The 19,924-nt window shown below is 59.6% G+C and overlaps 1 pseudogene; it reads right to left on the reverse strand.

Moving 5' to 3' along the window:
* Nucleotides 1-1,650: 1,650 nt before the first annotated feature.
* Nucleotides 1,651-18,389, reverse strand: LOC115660523 (annotated as a pseudogene).
* Nucleotides 18,390-19,924: the final 1,535 nt, after the last annotated feature.

The following is a 19,924-nucleotide window of genomic DNA, read 5'->3' on the forward strand; positions in this document are numbered from 1 at the left end:
GTGAGGCAGGGGCCTGGTGCACACCCAGGCCGATGGGGGGTGAGGGGTGAGGCAGAGGGCCTGGTACGTGCCCAGGCCGATGGGTGTGTGAGAGGCAGAGCCCCTGGCACACGCCCAGGCCAATGGGGGAGGGGGCATGAGGCAGGGCCCTGGTGCACCCCCAGGCTGATGGGGGGTGGGGGCCTGAGGCAGGGCCCAACCCTGATTTCTGAAGCCCGCACAGCAGAACCGCTGTCCCCAGAACTGTCTAACCTCATGAACGTGTGGCATCGCCCCAGCAGCTCTGACATAGCTCAGGGCAGCGCAAAGCACTGGCCATTTGCCACACTCCACCCTCCAGTCCCCTCCCTGTGGCACCATTCCCTGTAGCATATTACCAGGGCTTAGCACTGGGAGCCAGGCCCGGCTCTGTTTGCTGAGCTAGCGAGGCTGATGAGTAACCTTGGGGCCTCAGCGAGGAGCAGGGCCTGGGGAGGGATGGCCCAGCACCATGGAGCAGCGCCAGCCCTTGGCTGCAGAGGGACAGTCTGTCTCTAACACTGCCTGCAACAGGGTTTGACCCATGTGGCCAGACAAGGCCCCACACCCCCATTCCCTGTCAGAGCCAGTTTCCAGAGCAGGGGGCAGCCAGGATGAGAGCCCATCCTCTGAGTGGCCCCAAAGGTGAGAAGCCAGGGTAGGGCCAGGAACAGAGTGTCCCCCAGTGAGGACAGGAGGAGGATCCAGCCTGGTCTGGCTTGTGGGGAACGGCTGATGGGTGAGGGAGGGGCCCAGCTTACATGACCCCATCCCACCCCGGCCCTGGGCTGCTTCTGGCAAACGGATATCAGCAGGGCTCAGTGTGCGGCCTTTCCCCACCTGCCCTCGCCTGCTCTGCTGTGGTAGGGGCAGGGGTTGTGTCCCCGGAACTGGCCTGTGTATTTGTGTGGGCAGCCAAGGGGCAGGGCTGGAGTGGAGATCCCCAGTTACACTTAGGAGGGGAGCCCATTGAGTGCCCGACGGGGCTGCCCCGATTCCCAGGGAGCTCCGTGCCACAGTGCCCTGCACCAGAGTGTGAGCAGGTTGCCCGGGGCATGGGAACCTGCCCCTGCTGTGGGCCTGCAACCAGCTCAGTGACCCTCAGCTGAGCTGCAGGGTGTGGGGTAGTTACTGCTGGCACACCCCTACCACAGTCATGGGTCCCAAAGGGGCAGGCTCCCCCGGGGATGCTGTGACGCCAGAGAGCCAGCGAGAAACCCCTTCTCTAAGCAGGAGTCAGGCTGTGCCCACTGCTGCCCAGGCTTTGGGGCACCCTCCCTCTGCTGCTCCCTGCCAGCCCAGCTGCCGTGCCCTTCACAGGCAGCAGAGCAAACCGCACTTCAAGGTGCCAAGGTAGGAAAAAAAAAAAGCAACTTTGGACTTGGATGTTTTAAGCCTGTTTTTTTACCCAAGTTTCTGCCTGCGGGTTATTGTGCTTTACTCCCCTGCCCGGGCCTTGGCAGGCTTTTGTGTGTGGCAGTGGAGCCCTGCCCAGCATGTGACTGATAAACTCCACCCCACTTCTGCCTGCCAGCCAATGGGCTGTAAGGATTTTTTTTTTAAGTGAGTGGAGCCACATGATTGGCCATTCCACTGGTTTGAAAAAGAGGGTGAATTTCACTGATTGGTTCTTCACAGCTATTTAAAGAGCAACAGGTCAGCCAGGGCTGAGGAAAGGGTGTTACCTTCTTACCAGCCAGGGATTGGGAGACCTGCCCTGGGGTGGGGTGGAAGCTGCTCACGGGTGGCTGGGTGCTTTCAGAGCTGCGGGCCACTTGTGAGACCCGTGTCAGCTTGTGGTTTTTGAAAAAGCTGCCTCCCTCCAGCCAGGCTCTCCTGCCCCAGCTCTGCCCACCACTGGGGACTCCTGTGCAGCCTGTGGCAGGCTTGCTAACTGGGTACGAGCAGTAGTTTGATGGCACTGGCTAGCAGTGGGAGTGTAGAGGCAGCTGCCAGGTCTGTGGCCCCAGCATCTCTAGTAGTGCCCTGTGTGTTAATGGAAGCCCAGCCCCGCCCTCACCACAGCCTGAGAGCCTCACCTGCACCTCAATGACAGCAGTGGCGGAGGCTGTGAACCCCTCTCCCTGCAGATCTGCAGCCTGCACTGTCAGCCTGTATTGGGGGGCAGTCTGTGAAAGAGAGAGAGAGAGAGAGAGAGAGAGAGAGAGAGACACATGGGGCTCAGAACGGGGCCTTTCCCCTGCAGAGTGGGGCTCAAAGAGGGGCCTTTCCCCTGTGTGGCTGGGCCAGGGCCTTCCTTTCCATTAACTCATTGCTCACCCTACTAGAGCTGCCAGCATGTTACAATCTAGGGTGACCAGCTGTCCCGATTTTATAGGGACAGTCCTGATTTTTGGGTCTTTTACTTATATAGACTCCTATTACCCCCACCCCCTGTCCTGATTTTTCACACTTGCTGTCTGGTCCGCCTATTACAGTCACAAATGCGCTGCTGTTGGGAAGGGCGGGTGGGTGGCTGGGGGAGCTGCCATGGGGGAACACAGACCAGGGGCTGTGCCTGGCATTGCTGGAGGGGCCAGGGACTGCGGTCGGAGCTGCAGCCAGGACAGAGCCCTGTGGGGCCGTGGCAGTGAGGATAAACTGGCTGGACATGGTGCGTGGGCGAGGGAGGGCAAGGGATGTGAACAGGAAGGGGTGACGTGGTCTGACTGATGGACAAGGAAGATGATTTAACCGTGCCCTCTGAAGCTTTTCACTGGGAGCCTGCAGCAGCCCTCCTGGTGTGGCCGGAGGTCCTGGAGACTCCTGCCCTGGCACAGCCTCGCAGTCCGAGGGAGGGGCTTGGCGCCACCAGTAATTTCCCATGTGGCCTTGGGCAGCTCCCTGCCCTTGCCATGGCTGTTTCCCCTTCTGTAACACAGGAATAATGGTTCCTCCACCCGGGGCAGGCCGAGAAGACCTGTGACTGTTTGTGAAGCAGGGGAGGAGGCAGCGAGATGGGGCGAAGGGCTGTTCTCAGCCTCCTGCTCCCAGTTGCAATGGACTATGAAGGGAGAAGGGTGGGGCCTGTGTCTCTAGAAAGGCCACGTGTGCTCACGTCCCCAAGGAGTGTTCCGTGCCCAGTTCCCAGTGCAACCGCTCTGCTGCGCTCAGGCTCGACATCAATGTGTTTCTACACAACCCAACGTGGGGCTGAGATTTGATGCATTTAAATTAGCTGAATTAACCGAACACGGCCAAACGATTGGGCCTCCCACGGGGGGGGTCAGTTTCTAGCACTGCAGAGATGCCCATTGAACCCCCCCACTGCCAAGCACAATTCACTCAGCCCGAGGGCTGGCCGGGCAGGGGAGATCTAACATGGCACAAACACCCAGGAGAAACAGAGACAGTGGAAGTTTGTCAAAGACATCCTGCAGCGTGACACGGATTGTGCCCGCCATTCCGAATGCGTCTCGGTGTGGAGCTCGCCCTTCAAAACCTATGACCATCCATCCGCTCTGTGCAAATGCAACACACTCCAACCCAACGCTGTGACACTCACCTCTCTATCCAGCCCAGTTCCAATCACACTGATGACGCCAGTCTCCGGGTTGATGGTGAACATCTCTCCGTGGGGTTGTTCAGGTATCTGCTGCAGGATGGAGTAAGCAATGACCCCATTGTAGCTGTTTACACTGTCGTCTGCATCTGTGGCTGTCACTTGCATCACGGAGGTACCTGGGCACGAGTTATGAGTAACACCATTTTTATAATTCTAGGACAAAATGAGATTGGAGATGATTCTCCAGAACGTACTACCCGGAACAATCCCCCCTTGGCGGGCCAAGGGGGATGGGGGAAGGTGACTAGATCAACCACCAGGCATTTCCCATCCCTAACGTCTACCAATTCCTCTCTGCAGTCACCAAGGAAGGGGAATAAGACTGTAAGCGCCTCGGGGCAGCGCAGGCTGAGCCGTCGGCCCAGAGCCATCGATCTCACTGGGGCGATACAAAGACTAGAGCCCTGGGAGCGTCTCACAGGTACACGGACAGCACCATTGGGAGCTACATTTACTGTTACTAAATTAGCTCCCCTGTTCTCTTCCAGTTCTCGTACCGACCCCATCAGCAGTATCTGCGCTGAGCACCTGCTCCCTGCCAGCCCCAGAGCCTTCTGGGAAGGTAACTGGTCCCCTCCGCGGGGTCTGTAGCGAGGCGGGTGGTCAACCCCAGGATGCCGACTCTCCTGCAGGATCGGGGGAAGGAACTGCTGGGTTAGAAGGGGAGGGAGATCCTGCTTCAAACCCAGCCAGCCGCACGAGCAGCACGCTCTGGACAAGGTGCATCTGCTCAGTGGGCATATTTTAGCCCCTTTGGGTTATTCTGGGATTTAAATTCTTCAAAGCAAAATTAACCCAACGCTCAAACAGCCCCTGTCTCTCTCTCTCTCTCTCTCTCTCTCTCTCTCTCTCTCTTCTTGGAGGGAACCCTCCAAAGCCACATCTCATGACCAGTGTGTCTCATCCCCCCAGCAGAGGCTCTCCTCACATACCTGGCTTGGCTCCTTCTTCTATGGAGCCTGTGAAGATGCTCTGGGTGAACTGGGGTTGGTTGTTGTTCTGGTCGCTCACAGTGATGATGATCTCCATGGGGTCCTCCACAGGCTGCCCATTCAGAGACACAGCGTGGGAATAGACCTGCAAAGGCAGCACAGGGGGTAAGGCACCATCAAGCCACCCTGCGAGTCCTGCAGCTGCCTGGCAATGTGCAGCCAGCAGTGCCTGCCAAACCCAGCCATGGCTCCAAAAGCAGCCAGCAGAGACCCATGGGCCTGTGACGAGGCATCCAGCCAAGCTTTTGGAGACGGGAGGCGCACGTTGAGCACGTCTCCAAGCAGCAGTGGCCCTGCTGAGGCAGCGAGCGAGTGCTCTAGGCCCGATTCTCAACGGTGCTGGGGCCCCTCAGCTCCCGCTGCAGCTCTCAGCACCTCGGGGAAAGAACCAGGCCCCAGGGCCAAGGGCTGACGTGACCTGACAGAGCAGGAGGCAGCGCCCAGCTGGGGTCAGCACCTCCTCTCTGGCTTTACTCTGCCGGGGCCTTGGGGAAGAAACCATGAGGGGGAGGAGAGAGCAGCTGCCCTCTGGACCGTGCAGTACAAGAAATGGAGTGAAACCCAGTTCACTGGAGCCTCCGGCCCCTTCCCAGCCACCTCCAAGCTCCAGGGGCCATCAGCCCCTGAGAACATGCCCCTGCTCCATCCACCGCACCCAGGGACTCACCGTGTAGTGGCTGATGTCCTCTCTGTCCAGCGGCTGTGTCACCTTCAGCTGCCTCGTCTCCCTTTCGATGATGAAGACGCCCACGGAAGGGTGTCTGCCTTCTGCCCCATGATACTGTAGAAAACCATGATCTCTTTGTCCTTGTTGTATTTGATCTGTGCCAGAGAACAGGAGGGTCATCTGGGGGATTCTGCATCTAGGGCTGCTCTGTGGGGCCAGGCCCAGCCCAGCCTGTGCTCCCCTCCCCATCTGTCCAGAACCTGCAAGGAACTGCTCACATCCAGGCTGCTCCTCGCTGCCTCACTTCCCCCCAAGTCCCTCCCCTCTCAAAGCCTTCTACAGCGTGTAGATTCCTGGACCCTGCCCCTTTTCCACCAAGCAGCACCAGCATCTTGTGGAACACCCATGGCAGCCCTGCCATGCTGACCCACCCCATTGCTGGGATCTCCCACCTTTAGCTAAGTTGAGGGCACCAGAGACCACTATTGTACACAGTACCTAAGCCACATGGGTTAGGCAGCAGTAAGGGAAGGTGGGGGGATGAATAGGATACTAAGAAAGAACAGGGTCTGAAAAGGGATGTGCCAGAAGGATGAGGGTTGCTATCCCAAACCCTCAATGCTGCCCTACCTAATTGCCCCAGAAGAACCATCCCCACACCCAATTAGGGTGAGGCAGGTCAGCAGGTTAATGTGGGGATGGGACGCTGGCCTTGCGGCCGCCCTGCAGGAGAACCAGGGCATCTTACACCAGAGGAGTCAAATGGGCGGACACCTTTGCCAGCAGCACATAATTCTGCTAAAGGAGCTGTTTATAATATATGCAAAATATGTAATATGCAAATTAGTATGCTAGTGATTTGCATAACATGTCATACATGGAGCTGCACTTGGCAGTATAAATTCCCCACAGCTCCCCGGACATCCATACACACCATGTCTGGCAGCTAGTGCCAGGGTGCCACCACCACACTGCCAAAGGCCTCTCCATACCTGAACCAGAGGCTTGGGGAAGGGCCCCCTCATTCTCAGGGCAGCTGATTGGAGGAATGACCCAGTCTCTCTTCTGGCCAGGGCTGGCCTTTGGGACCGTCAGCCCAGCTGCCTGAAGGCAGGGAAAGAAGTCCTGCAGGGTAGAGACAGCTGCTAGAAAGGGAACCAGGGAGCCACTGCAAACCCCAAACAGCCAAAGAAGGAGGTAAGTTCTGCCTGTTGCTTGGGGCATGGTGCTGCCCCCGGTGCCTGTTGCTAGGTGTCTGTGGGGGTTGCAGGGTGGTTATTGCTGATCCTGACCAGGGATCCTGGGACCAGACCTGGAAATGCCCCATCAGGGCTGCTGGAGCCAGCGCAGGGCTCTGCCTGCGCGTCCTGCTGCTGGGGCCAGCCTGAGTGGGAGGGAGATGCTGGTTAGTGTCCCTAGGGCTGCTCTGTGGGGCTGGGGGCAGCAGGCTACCTGTGGGACTCCCCCCAGCCTACACTCCCTTGGTGGCTGCTTTCTCCTTCACAGCTCCTGGAAACTGGCCGGAGAGCCCAGGTGCCACCTTCAGTTGCCCAGGGTCCAACGTCAGAGGGGCCAGAGTGCCCTGGGGGGAGGGGGCTCAGAGCCCTGTCCTGGAACCAGACACCCCTGGCATATCACGGGAGCCAAGGCAGGGCACGCACGAGTCCAGGGCAATGTCCAGCCCCCTGGCACAGGCTGCTCCAGACAGCAGCAGGGAGAGCAGGGCTGGAGCCGTCAGCAGCAGCCCATTCAGTGCATGTTCCCAACACACACACACACACCGTGGCCGTCCACTGCCCAGGACCGTGGGCAGCAGCACCCAGCCTACCACGACGGCACCCAGGGGCCAGGACAGGCCTCTTCCAAAGCAGCTGACCCGGGTACCAATGCTCTTTCCCCTTCCGGGACATGTGGGGCTCAGAAAGGGCCTGGGCAGCTTCTCTGAGAGCACAGGCTGCAGCCCCCGTCGGGCAGCCGTGGGCAGAGGGACAAACCCCAAGGGCTGTGCCACCTTCCCTTGAGCCCGTGCCCTGCCCCCTGCCCTGCCAATGTCTGCTCCCCTTCCCCATCCCTCACCAGCGAGCCTGCCCCATCCCACGCCCCCCAGGGCCTGCAGGCTCTACCAGCCCCCCAAATCTGTTTCCCTCCCCCAGGATCTGTGCTCCCTAGCCTGCCCCATCCCATGCCCCCCATGGCACTCAGGGTCTACCTGCCTCCCAAACCTGCCTGCCCTGCTGGGAGCCTGTGCTCCCCCTGCCCGCCCTGGGACCCACGCACTCCCCTGGAGTCCGGATACTGCCCGCTCTGCTGTACACACTCCCCTTCTCCCCCCCTCGCTGTGTTGGACTCTCCCCCCCCCCCAGCCCCTAGGGATCCCCCTATCTGCGTGAGGAGGAAGAGGAGGCTGAGAGGGGAGCAGCGCATGGCTCTGGCTGTCTGCTGGCCCTGTGAGAGCCTCCCTCTGGCTGGCTGGGCCATGGGGCGGCTTCCCCACGCCCCACCTTGACCTTCAGCAGGGGCAAAGGCTGCGTGTTGGACTGGATTTTGGGAAGAGTTTGTGCTGCAGGCTCCAGCAGGCCTCTGGGTTAGCCTTGTCCTGCCCAGCCCAGTCCCCCTCCCGGCCCCTGTACATCCATCCCCTCTGCCCAGCCCAGGGGAATGGCCCCATCCCCCCCCCCACGCCTGGGAGACAGCCTGGCAGCCTGGCCTGGAGCAGGAGCTGGGTGGCAGCACAGGTTAATTATTATCACTCATGTTTATTGCGCCGGTCCCCATGGCCATTGTGTGAGGTGCTGCAGACACAGTAGCCAGGCCCTGCCCTGAGGGTTCCAAGCGACATTGGCTGGACACAGGGTGGGGGAAGTGACCCACACAACAGAGCACGTGCCCATTCCAGGGGGCATGGCTGGAGCACGCAGGGGGTTGGCCCAGAACAGAGTCTGCTCACAGCCGCAGGGAGTGCTTCGCTGGCTCCCTAGACACCTGTGAGGAGCAGCGGTGCTGTCTGGGGTTCTCTGCTCGGGGTGCCCCTCTGGCTCCTGCTTTTGGAGCTCTGACCCTCTGCTGACCCTGTCATTCATCACTGGGCCCCAGCCCTTATTTCAATCCAGAGTCCTAGGCTGGAGGAGGGGCCTTCAGATACAACTCACCCCCCCCCCCCGGACTTCAATAGGTGCAGCAAGTGCTCCACGGTCGCTGCCCTGGCAGATCCTGCCCCTGCTCCAGGCTCTGGCTGGCTCCTCACTGCAGCTTCCCCCCAGGCAAAGAGCAAGCCGCCCCCTTGGTCCTAGTGCCTAGAGTATAAGGGGTGGCCCCCCACCCCAGAGGAATGGCTGGCATGTTACTGGGCCTGTTTGCCAAGTCCTGGGGCCCTGCAGCTCCCTGTTCATTTCACTGCACTTGTGGGGCGCAGGCCCTGCCACCCCTCATGTCAACAGCTCCTCCCAGTGCACATGGGGGAGGGGGCTGCGTTTCTCAGCGGGCATGTGGGGGAGGGGGCTGCGTTTCTCAGCGGGGCACCCTCAGGGCGCCAACGCACACGCCTGCAGCAGGGGCTGCCAAGCGGCTCGTCAGGTCCCGCTGTGGCTTCAGAGCCCGCTGCCCGCTGGCTTCTGCACCCAAACAGCTCCTGCTGTTGGCAGGGCTGCTCTGCTGGTGAGCGTGACACCTGGCACTGCAGAGGGCCACAGGCAAATGTGCATTTGGGGAGCTGGCCGGAACGCCAGTGCCGGAGCCACCACCCACCACTGGTGCCCGACACTCCCTGGTGTGAGGGACGTTTGGCAGCTGACCCCACTGCAGGGCAGGTCTGTGGGTGCTGGGGGACACCAACGCCCTAAGTAGCTGGCAGCGCGCTGGGCGAGTCACCAGGCTCTATGGGCTGCAGCCCTCAGCAAGGTTCCCTAATGCCTGTCCCCCCTTCCTGGTGCTGCTGGGACAGCCTGTGCAATGCCGCCGGGTCCCTCCGGCTGACCAGCCAGAGGGGGTGTAAATGGATCCCACAGCCCATGAGCCTGTCCCTCTGCGGTGGGTGGAGCAGGCTGCCCTCCTGCTGGCTCAGATTACAGGGGAGGTAACAGGCATGAGCAGGCCCCAACCCACAGTGTTCCCCCTAATTATGCCCAGCACACCTTAGCCTGGGGGCACTGGGAGCGGTCAGCCACAGCCAGCATCTGCCTGCCCCATCCCCTGCAGGGGTGACACAGGCCTCCTGCCCACAGACGCAGCTCCTGGCTCTGCCCTCAGGAAGGGAGTTGGCTGGCACCAACAGGGACCATCTGCCCATTTCCCCGCGGGCAGGGGGAGCTCATCAGACTTCAGGCATGGATGGGCACAGCTCCCTGGGATCTCAGGCCTGGCTGGGTTTGGGCCTCTCTTTGCACCCTGACGATGCGGGACATGGGCCCAGAGCCCCGGTCTGAGCACCTGCCTGGGGCACCCACCGCTGAGCCCCGGTCTGAGCGCCCGCCTGGAGCACCCACCCCTGAGCCCCGGTCTGAGCGCCTGGGGCACCCACCGCTGAGCCCCGGTCTGAGCACCCGCCCCTGAGCCCCAGTCTGAGCACCCGCCTGGGGCACCCACCCCTGAGCCCCGGTCTGAGCGCCTGGGGAACCAACCCCTGAGCCCCGGTCTGAGCACCCGCCTGGGGAACCAACCCCTGAGCCCCGGTCTGAGCACCCGCCTGGGACACCCACCCCTGAGCCCTGGTCTGAGCACCCGCCTGGGACACCCACCCTGAGCCCCGGTCTGAGCGCCTGGGGCACCCACCCCTGAGCCCCGGTCTGAGCACCCTCCTGAGGCACCCACCCCTGAGCCCCGGTCTGAGCACCCTCCTGGGACACCCACCCCTGAGCCCCGGTCTGAGCTCCCGCCTGGGGCACCCACCCCTGAGCCCCGGTCTGAGCGCCTGGGGCACCCACCCCTGAGCCCCAGTCTGAGCACCCTCCTGAGGCACCCACCCCTGAGCCCCGGTCTGAGCACCTGCCTGGGACACCCACCCTGAGCCCCGGTCTGAGCGCCTGGGGCACCCACCCCTGAGCCCCGGTCTGAGCACCCTCCTGAGGCACCCACCCCTGAGCCCCGGTCTGAGCACCCACCCCTGAGCCCCGGTCTGAGCACCCGCCTGGGGAACCCACCCCTGAGCCCTGGTCTGAGCTCCCGCCTGGGGCACCCAACCCTGAGCCCCGGTCTGAGCGCCTGGGGCACCCACCCCTGAGCCCCGGTCTGAGCACCCTCCTGAGGCACCCACCCCTGAGCCCCGGTCTGAGCACCCGCCTGGGACACCCACCCCTGAGCCCCGGTCTGAGCGCCTGGGGAACCCACCCCTGAGCCCCGGTCTGAGCGCCTGGGGCACCCACCCCTGAGCCCCGGTCTGAGCACCCGCCTGGGGAACCAACCCTGAGCCCCAGTCTGAGTGCCTGGGGCACCACCCCGAGCCCCGGTCTGAGCACCCGCCTGGGACACCCACCCCTGAGCCCTGGTCTGAGCACCCGCCTGGGACACCCACCCCTGAGCCCCGGTCTGAGCGCCTGGGACACCCACCCCTGAGCCCCGGTCTGAGCGCCTAGGGAACCAACCCCTGAGCCCCGGTCTGAGCACCCACCCCTGAGCCCCGGTCTGAGCACCCGCCTGGGGCACCCACCCCTGAGCCCCGGTCTGAGCACCCGCCCGGGGCACCCATCCCTGAGACCCGGTCTGAGCTCCCGCCTAGGGCACCACCCCGAGCCCCGGTCTGAGCACCCGCCTGGGACACCCACCCCTGAGCCCCGGTCTGAGCACCCGCCTGGGGCACCCACCCCTGAGCCCTGGTCTGAGCACCCGCCCGGGGCACCCATCCCTGAGCCCCGGTCTGAGCGCTCGGCTTGCGGTGGGAAAATGGAAAGAGGCACCGCACGTGATGGCCACAAGAGGGGGCTAGAGGAACGCAGCTGGCTGGGCAGGCCCCACCTGGCTCACTCCGCCTGCTCCAGCCAGCCTGGTGTCTCAGCAACCTCAGCCTGGCAGGGAGCAAGCCACCAGGCCTGGGCACCCTGTGAGACCCCTAGACCTCGGGCTGGAGTCTCTCCGGGCCTCGGGGCTTATGTGGGCCTCATGCCGGCCCCTGGGCCACCCAGCCAGACTGCAGCCTTGCCTCCCACGGAGGTTTGCCCTCACCTCTGCCCTCGGAGAAGCGGCACCAATGCAAACCTCCAGCCCAGGCAGGCAAGTCTGCTGCAATTGCACTGGCGCACCTGAGCCTGGCTTCAAGCAAGAGCGAGTTCCCGGTGCAAACAGCAGCTTTGCCTGTCTGCCCTGGGGCGGCTGGAAGCCAAGCTGGACTTCTGTGCGTCTCCCTTCAGTGGGCTTGAGCAGCTGCCTGCATGGGCGCTCTGGGGACATTTCCACACTCTGCTCTGATTCAGCGTCTCAGTGTGCAGGTGAAACCACCACCACAAAACCACTGCCTAGACTCTTAGTTGCATCTTGTGTTTCTTCTTCAAAGGAAGCAGGAAAAAGGCAGGGAAAACCCCGGCCTCCTGGCCTTTCTCCAGGGCGAGTGAGTCAACTTCAGGCTCCCACCTGTCACCTGAATTAGCCGGTCTGGGTTAAACCAATCAAAGGAATCAAATCAGTGAAGACGACATCAATTCCCTCCACCAGATCGGCCCTGCCACCAGAGCCCGTTGCGCTGGGGCATGCTGCTGAGGGCTGGCTAGGATCTTTGTGATGGGCACAAGCTCTGGTTGAACCGCCAGTGACTGGATTGCTTTGCCCCCGAGGCTGGCCCATAGCCCCAGAGGAAGGACTCGGAGGCCTTGCTTCATCAGGTGTCTCAGAGGAATATACACAGGAAGCAGCAAAACTCAGTCCCACGGGGATTATTTCTCTCAACGACTGAGGTTTTAGCACAGGGGTGGGCAAACTGCAGCCCGGGGGCTGCATCCAGCCTGTCAGACCTTTAAATCTGGCCCTCGAGCTCCTACCAGGGAGCGGTGTCAGGGGCTTGCCCCGCTCCACACGTGTTGTGGCTCCCAGAAGCAGCGGCATGTTGCCCCTGAGGCTCCTACGCATAGGGCAGCCAGGGGGCTCTGCACACTGCCCCTGCCCCAAGTGCCGGCTCTGCAGCTCCCATGGCTAAGGAAGGGACAGGCCATAGCTTCTGGGATCTCCTTGAGATAAGCGCTGCCCAGAGCCTGCACCCCTGACCTCCTCCCATCCCCTGCTCCAGCCCTGATCCCTCTCCTGCCAGCATGAGGCCTGGAGCACCCTCCTGCACCCCAAACCCCTCATCCCCAGCTCACCTCAGAGCCCACACACCCAGCTGGAGTCCTCACACACACACACACCCGCACCCCAACCCCTTGCCCCAGCCCAGAGCCCCCTCCCACATCCTGAACGCCTCATTTCTGGCCCCACCCAAGAGCCCACACCCCCAGCCGGAGCCCTCACCCCCTCCTGTGCCCCACCCCAATTTCGTGAGCATTCATGGCCCGCCATACAATTTCCAAACCCAGATGTGATCCTCAGGCCAAAAAGTTTGCCCAGCCCTGCTCTCACACCTGGTGACTGGCATCACAGGAATGAGTCCCGCGAGAGCCGATTGTCTGACCTGGTGACACCACAGGTTTCAGTGGGATAAAACTGGCCACTGGATCAGGGGGGACAAGGTGGGCAGGGGAGAGCTCTTTTCTGCCTTTCACTCCTGGCCTGGCCAGCACTGCCATGTCCGAGGTCAGAGCCAGGGCCCCGTCATCACTACCTGGGCCAGGGGAAGTTGCACAAGACCGGCCTGGCCAGCCTGCCCTGCCCCAGTTGGGACTCTGAACCTGACTCCTGACAGGCTTCCCAGTTCCTCACCACCATCTATTACCCAGCTGCCTGCTCGCCTGAATGCGGTACCGCTCCCATTCCCAGCACAGCCTGTGCTCCAACTGCAAACTAATCCACTCATGGCCCAGATCTGTGGCAGTTCCCTTCCTCCTCTGTTCGTTCTGCTCTTCCCCAGTGGGGTCACTTCATTCATTCATAGAGCCTAAGGCCAGAGGGGAGCACCAGGACCAGACAGTCTGACCTGCACAACACAGGCCGCCGGATGAACAGAGGCCATCAAATGTCACGCAGCAAAGTGGATTCAGGAGTCTTACAAACAGGCCCCTCTTTGCCTGGCTTTCCTGCTGGCTGTCGAATGGGCATCTGCTGCCTTCCCCAGCAGCGTTAGCAGCCTGCACTTGGGTTTGTTTAATCCCAGCCCCTTTGCTAAGCGATGGCCTTGGAAAGCTCATCGTCCCAGAACTCAGCCAGGCACATCTGCTCCAGGCTGAAACTTGTCAAATTCTTCACACACAGCCTGGGTGAGATTCTTCTTTTTCCTAGTTCACCTCACGCTGCTCATGCCTGGACGGCCCTGCCGAGCAGGAAGACACTTTGCTGTTGGCCACGTGTAGATTGCACCCCTTTCAGACAGTTTGCTCTTCAGCGCAGGGGCTGTGCGCTCTCTGGGTCGGAGAGGGAGCACACAGGCACATCCGGGAGCTAACCCTGAATGACCAGGCATTTGAATAGGTGCTTGGGACAGAGCCAAGGGTGAGGGGCTGTTTGCTGGGTGTGAAGCTCTAGCGCGGAGGAATAGCTATCGCTCTCACACTGGCTTTATACTTGTCCCTTCCTTGACTTGGGCTGAGTTTCTCTGAATCTCCAGGCCAGCATATGCGAGGCCCAAGTCAAACCCCTGGGGCGTCAGCACCTCACAAGCTAAGGGCTCACCTCCATGCTTGGCTCCAGCTCACTGCTGGTGCATTACATCCCTCTCGCCCAGCCAGCGGCTCTCTGCCTAGATCGCAGGGTCTTTGGGGCACAGCCCTGGGGCTCCTGCTGTCTCCGGAGCAGCCAGCATGCCCTGGGCTCTGTAAGTAACTAGGCACGATGTCACTTTCAGACCTTTTGGGGATTTTTCCTTCACTCGGTCTGTGGCTGCACCTCTCCCCTCCATGGAGTCACCCGCATGTCTCTGGCTCTGTCCGCTGTGGCGGAGAGGGATTTCCAAGGTTTTAGGCTCTTACTGATACTAGTTCTGAATACGGTTGGTCTAAATCTTCAGATGAAACATTCTGTTGAAATTCCAAATTTCAGTAAAGGAAGGGGGAATCTTGTACTGAAACGATCTCTCCTCCTCCCCATGTTCTGTCAGCTCTAATTATGAATGATCTAATTATAGGCTGTCTGATAGGGAGTGCCACCCCCCACTGCGGCGAATGGGCTGCTTGATAGGGAGTGCCGCCCCCCCCTGCAGTGCACAGGCTGCCCAAGGGGGTGTGCCGCCCCCCTGCAGTGATTGCACTTCCCAAGGGGTGTGCCAGCCCCCCTGGACTGCACAGGTTGCCCAATGGGGTGTGCCAGTCCCCCTGCAAGTGCACAGGCTGCCCAAGGGGGAGTTCACACCTGGGCCGTACTGTTATTTGGCTGGAGACAGTTTTCAGCTGGGCTGATTTGCCAGGGAGCTGCACATCTGGCCATGCCACAGCAGGGCTTTTGCCAAGAGAAAGGGTCAAACAGTCATGTATGTGCAGCAAACTGCAGGAGGCAGAAGGAACTCCCAAAAACCCAGTGGTGGGGATTTTCCTCCCTGCCGGGCTTTTGGGGAAGGGATACGCCAGCATGGGGGGGCTGGGGCTGGTAGGACTTTGCTGTCTGCTTCAGTGACTCACGCTTTGTCTCTCTGAAGCCAGCGGGGCCTGCAAGCAGTTCCTATCCACATTGAGCCCTTAGCAGGGAGAATCCCCACCCTGCAGAGACACCTCGAGGGGGGCAGGGCGTAAACCCTCACTTTGGGGACTCCCTGAGCAGGCTCAGCAGTGATTGCTCAGTGGCCTGGCCACAGTATGTTTGCACTAGGATTTAATGTCTCTCTTGCAGTAATGCCCAGAGCCCCACCAGAGCAGGGCCCCCTGTGTCCAGGGCTGGACAGACACGTGACAGGGAGCCAACCACTGGGTGTGCTCGGAGGGGTGCGGCCCAGCCACGCCCGAGCAACCAGCCACCAAAACCAAAGACAGGGCCAGCCCCTCGAGGTGGCTGAGCTGTGCTGAGGGCTGCTCCACGCTGGGGCTCAAGCAGGGCAGGGGCGGTGCTGAGGCCCCATGTGCACCCAGGGGCGAGTTCGCCCTAGATTTTGTCTAGTGCCCCACCAGCACTAGAGGAGCCTCACGCACTTTCATCCATATCTCCCCCAGAGGCACCTTAGAGACTAACACATTTATTGGGCATAAGTTTTTGTGGGCTAAAACCCACTTCATCAGATGCATGGAGTGGAAAATACACTAGGGTGACCAGATGTCCCAATTTTATAGGGACAGTCCCAATATTTGGGGTTTTGTCTTATATAGGTGCTTATTACCCCCCAACCCCATCCCGCTTTTTCACCCTTGCTGTCTGGTTGCCCTAAAATACACTAAGCAGGTATAAATATACAACACATGAAAAGATGGGAGTCGCCTTACCAAGAGAGGGTTAGTGCTAACGAGGCCAATTCAATTGGGGTGGAAGTGACCCATTCTCAACTGTTGACAAGAAGGGGTGAATATCAACAGATGGGTGAATATCAACCGTGTTAGTCAGTATCCGCAAAAAGGCGTACTTGTGGCACCTTAGAGACTAACAAATTTATTTCAGCATAAGCTCTCATGGGCTACAGCTCACTTCTTCAAATAAATTTGTCAGTCTCCAAGTACTCCTGTTCTTTTAACAGAGGGAAAATTACTTTTTGTAGTGCTAACAAGGCCAATCAAAGTGGATGCGTCTCAAACCACACCAGGGCCTGCCAGAGGGGCACTAGGGGCGTGTGCGTGCACACACACACACAATCTTATCAGATATCAGAGGGGTAGCCGTGTTAGTCTGGATCTGTAAAAGCAGCAAAGAGTCCTGTGGCACCTTATAGACTAACAGACGTTTTGGAGCATGAGCTTTCGTGGGTGAATACCCACTTCCTCAGATGCATGCACCTCCCGATCTTATCAGAGCGAGTCATTGGCACTTGCTGCTGCCACTGCCTGTGTCTGTCTTTTTGATTGGGTGTCTTTAGCAGGATGGTTTTAATATGAAAACAGAAGCCCCAAGGGGCCCTTCTGTTCGCACTGTGAGATAGACAGTCCCTGTGTGAGTGCAAGTGTAAGCAGGGGAATGGTCCCACTATTGTGGGGAACTTTCCTGGCTTCTGCACTACCCTGGTGAAGTGGGCTAGTGAAAGGATCTGAGTCTTCACTCCCACTTCCTTTACCCAGAGGCCTCCCTGCCCTCGAGGACTCCCCTTCCACTCTCCTGTCTGGCAGAGTCCTCATAACCCCAAGAAGGCGGGGCCCAGGATTCCTGGGGGGCTCAACCTCCAACCCTGCTGTGGTCACCTGGGACAGGGGCTAGGGTGTCCCCACTCCAGGGTAGTCTCTCTGCACTGCGCACCTCCCTGACCCACTGATCATTTCATACAATTTAAAGCAAATACAAGTTGTTTAACAATTAATTTTAAAAAAAGAGTAAGGAAAAATGGGAAAGGTTAAAGGAAAACACATCACCCTGCTCTGTGGCAGGGACCATCACAAACAGTGTCTCTGGACATCAGGGCACTTCACAGTCTGTTCCTTGTAGGTCCCAGGCCTCCTTCTCAGGCCCTGGCAGTGCTGCAGGGACGCTGCGGGTTGGACACTTGCTCTGGCAGTGGCCACACTCTCAGGCTTTGGGTGGCAGGACCCTTCTCCCCAGTGTCACCCCCGCCCTGTCAGGGTTACGATCCCACTCCAAGTCTGACCTGCAGGGCCTCTTGGCTGAGGCGTCTCCCTGTGCTGGGCCCACTGCCCAGGGTCCCCCTTGCTCTCTCCAGCTGCTCATCGCACCCAGCTCCGCACTGCTCCAGCCCCAGACTGCCTCAGCACGGCTGCTGCTGCTGCTCTGCCTTCAGCTCCCTGGGCTGCTTCTCTGGCCTCTCTGGCTCTGGTTGCTACAGTTCTGCTCCAGGGCAGGTCTGCTCTGCAGGCTGCTTCTGTGACTCTGCTCTCTGCTCTCACCTGCTTCCTGGGCTGCTTGTCTGGCCCCTCTGGCTCTGGTTGCTGCAGCTCCCCTCCCAGGGCAGGTCTGCTCTCTCTGGGCTGTGCTTTGGCTTTGGGGCTGCAGCTCTGCTCCCATCAGCTCAGCTTGGGCCCCTGCTCTCTCCTTAGCTCGGCCCCACTCTTTCTGACCCAGGCAATTCCAGCTCACATGGAGGAGGACGGGACACCCCCCCCCCGCCCTCCTGACTCCTTGATTAGCCTGCCCGCCCTGTCAATCAGGCTGATCTGGAGCATTGGCCTCTTGCCCTTGTTCCTGGGGACTGTCAGTCTCAGGCTCCTGATTTCCCATCGACCCCTCCCTTTTTAGTGCTGGGAGCTAGCAACCAAACACCCCCACTGAATGTTAGTAAGGGGGCAACAGTCCCCTTACACAAGGCTGTAATTCACAGGCCACAAGGCTGCACAGGTGCCAGCATGTGAGGCCAGGAGCCCGTGAATGGCAGCAGAGCCGGGTTCCTGTACACTCTGCCTCCTTGGATTGCCATGTGTAATGAAATGCTGGCTGGGAAACAACAGCCTCACCAGTTAGTATTGATTTACACCAACCCCTCCGGTATTTCATGCTCCTCCCAGGATCCGTCCCCTGGGAGCAGTGGAGGGAATTGTAAAAGCTTGTTTCAAATGCAGAGTCTGTTTAATGTAAGAATTATGCTGGAGCCAACAATTAGCCCCCTGGCTCTCACGGTGGAAGTGTGTTGCTGGTGCCTGCAGAGACCTTGGGAAAGTATCAGCGGGGGTTAGAACTGACTTCGCAGCCACTGCCCCTGAAGGGAATGGACCAGCCCAGGATTCAGGCCCCCCCGGATGCATGAGACTTACATGTGTAGACAGGCAGCTGGGTCCGGAATGGGGTTGGTTCAGTCTCGGCTGTGGGTTGTGACTGTCTGTGAGTGGCCAACGTGAAATGAGTTGGTGCGTTTCAGGCTGGATCCAGGGGGAGGCGTGTCCACCTCAGAACCCCCGGCTAGCACGAACTGACCCTGCTGGGCACGGTCTGATTCAGCCATGAGACCGATCTCCCCTCTCACTCCTGCCTGGGCCAGGCCGTCAGCAGGGCGGGGAGTGGGCATCGACCCTGCCCACTTCAGGGGCTAGCGGCTGGGCTCCATTGTCCCAGACTGTGCAGCCAGTGCTGTCACCAGCATGGCATTCACTTTGACGCTGGCAATTTGTGTCCTGAGCACCCCACTGAGGCCAGTGACTGGGGCCTGCCGGTGACGTGACACTACTCCAAATGTTCCCCCAGTATTTGCTCCTCCTGGTAACGGCACAAGAGGCTGCAGGCCACTCCCCGTAGTCCAGGGGCATTGCTGTTAGTATGACACACTCAGCTGGGGCGCGTGTGCCCAGGGCCACTGCCCCATCTCCCCTGCACCCCTGCTCGGGGCTGGGATTGCTGCCTTGGAACTTCCCGTCAGAACAGAATTATCCTGCTGGAAAAAATAACATAAGAATGGCCAGACTGGGTCAGACCAAAGGTCCATCCATCCCCGTGTCCTGTCTGCAGACAGTGGCCAGTGCCAGGTGCCCCAAAGTGAACAAACAGACCAGCTTCTGGCAAACAGAGGCTAGGGACAGCATCCGTGTCCGTCCCGGCTAATAGCCATTGATGGACCTGTCCTCCATGAACTTATCTAGTTCTTTTTGAACGCTGGTATAGTCTTGGCCTTCACAGCAACCTCTAGCAAGGCGTTCCACAGGTTGACTGTGCGCTGTGTGAAAAAATACCTCCTTTTGTTCATTTTAAACCTGCTGCCTATTAATTTAATTGGGTGACCCTTAGTTCTTGTGTTATGAGACGTAGTAAATAACACTTCCTTATCTACTTTCTCCACACCAGTCATGATTTTATAGACCTCTGTCATATCTCCCCCCCCAGCCGTCTCTTTTCGAAGCTGAAAAGTCCCAGTTTTATTAATCTCCACAGCCCCTCCTCCCCTACCCCGGGGCCCAACCCTCAGCTAGTGCAAATCATCATAGTGCCATCAAATCCAAGAGAGTGATGCTGATTTACACCAGCTGAGGATCGGGCCCTCTGTGTTTAGTTCAGTTTTCTGTCACCCGAGTTACTTTCCAAATCCCAGCGTATAATCCCTGGGATGCTGCCTGTCACTGCACCCCTCTGTCATACCCTGCATGGTCACGCTGGCACATCCGCTGCCCAAAATCCACACTGCTCCTCATCAGACTCCTGTCTCTGTGCCTTCCTCCCTCTCGCCCCACTCTGCAAAGCTGCTATCCTGGTCCCTCACTCCTCCTGCAGCAGGCCCAGCTGTTGAGCTCACAAACAGCTGAAGTCGCATTTCTACCCAAAGCACACACTTTCAGCCTGAAAACACTTCTAGTTTGGATTTCAGGAGAATGAAGAAGAAAGTGAAATCTCCCTGGGAGAGCACAGCGTGTGTGTCTCCTCCAAGGATCAACTCCACGAACACAGCGGCTGCTGAGCGCTGCACGCCTGCCTGCAAACATACATCCCACCCCACACTGAGAAACAGAATGAGGCCATACACAGAAAGCAAAAGGTGTAACAGTTGCAGAGTGCCCCCCCAAGCAAACAGTGATAATTAATAATAAATAACTATTAATAATCAAAGCTGTTCAG

The sequence above is a fragment of the Gopherus evgoodei genome, chromosome 12 (assembly GCF_007399415.2).
Source record: "Gopherus evgoodei ecotype Sinaloan lineage chromosome 12, rGopEvg1_v1.p, whole genome shotgun sequence".
Classification (NCBI taxonomy): Eukaryota; Metazoa; Chordata; order Testudines; family Testudinidae; genus Gopherus; species Gopherus evgoodei.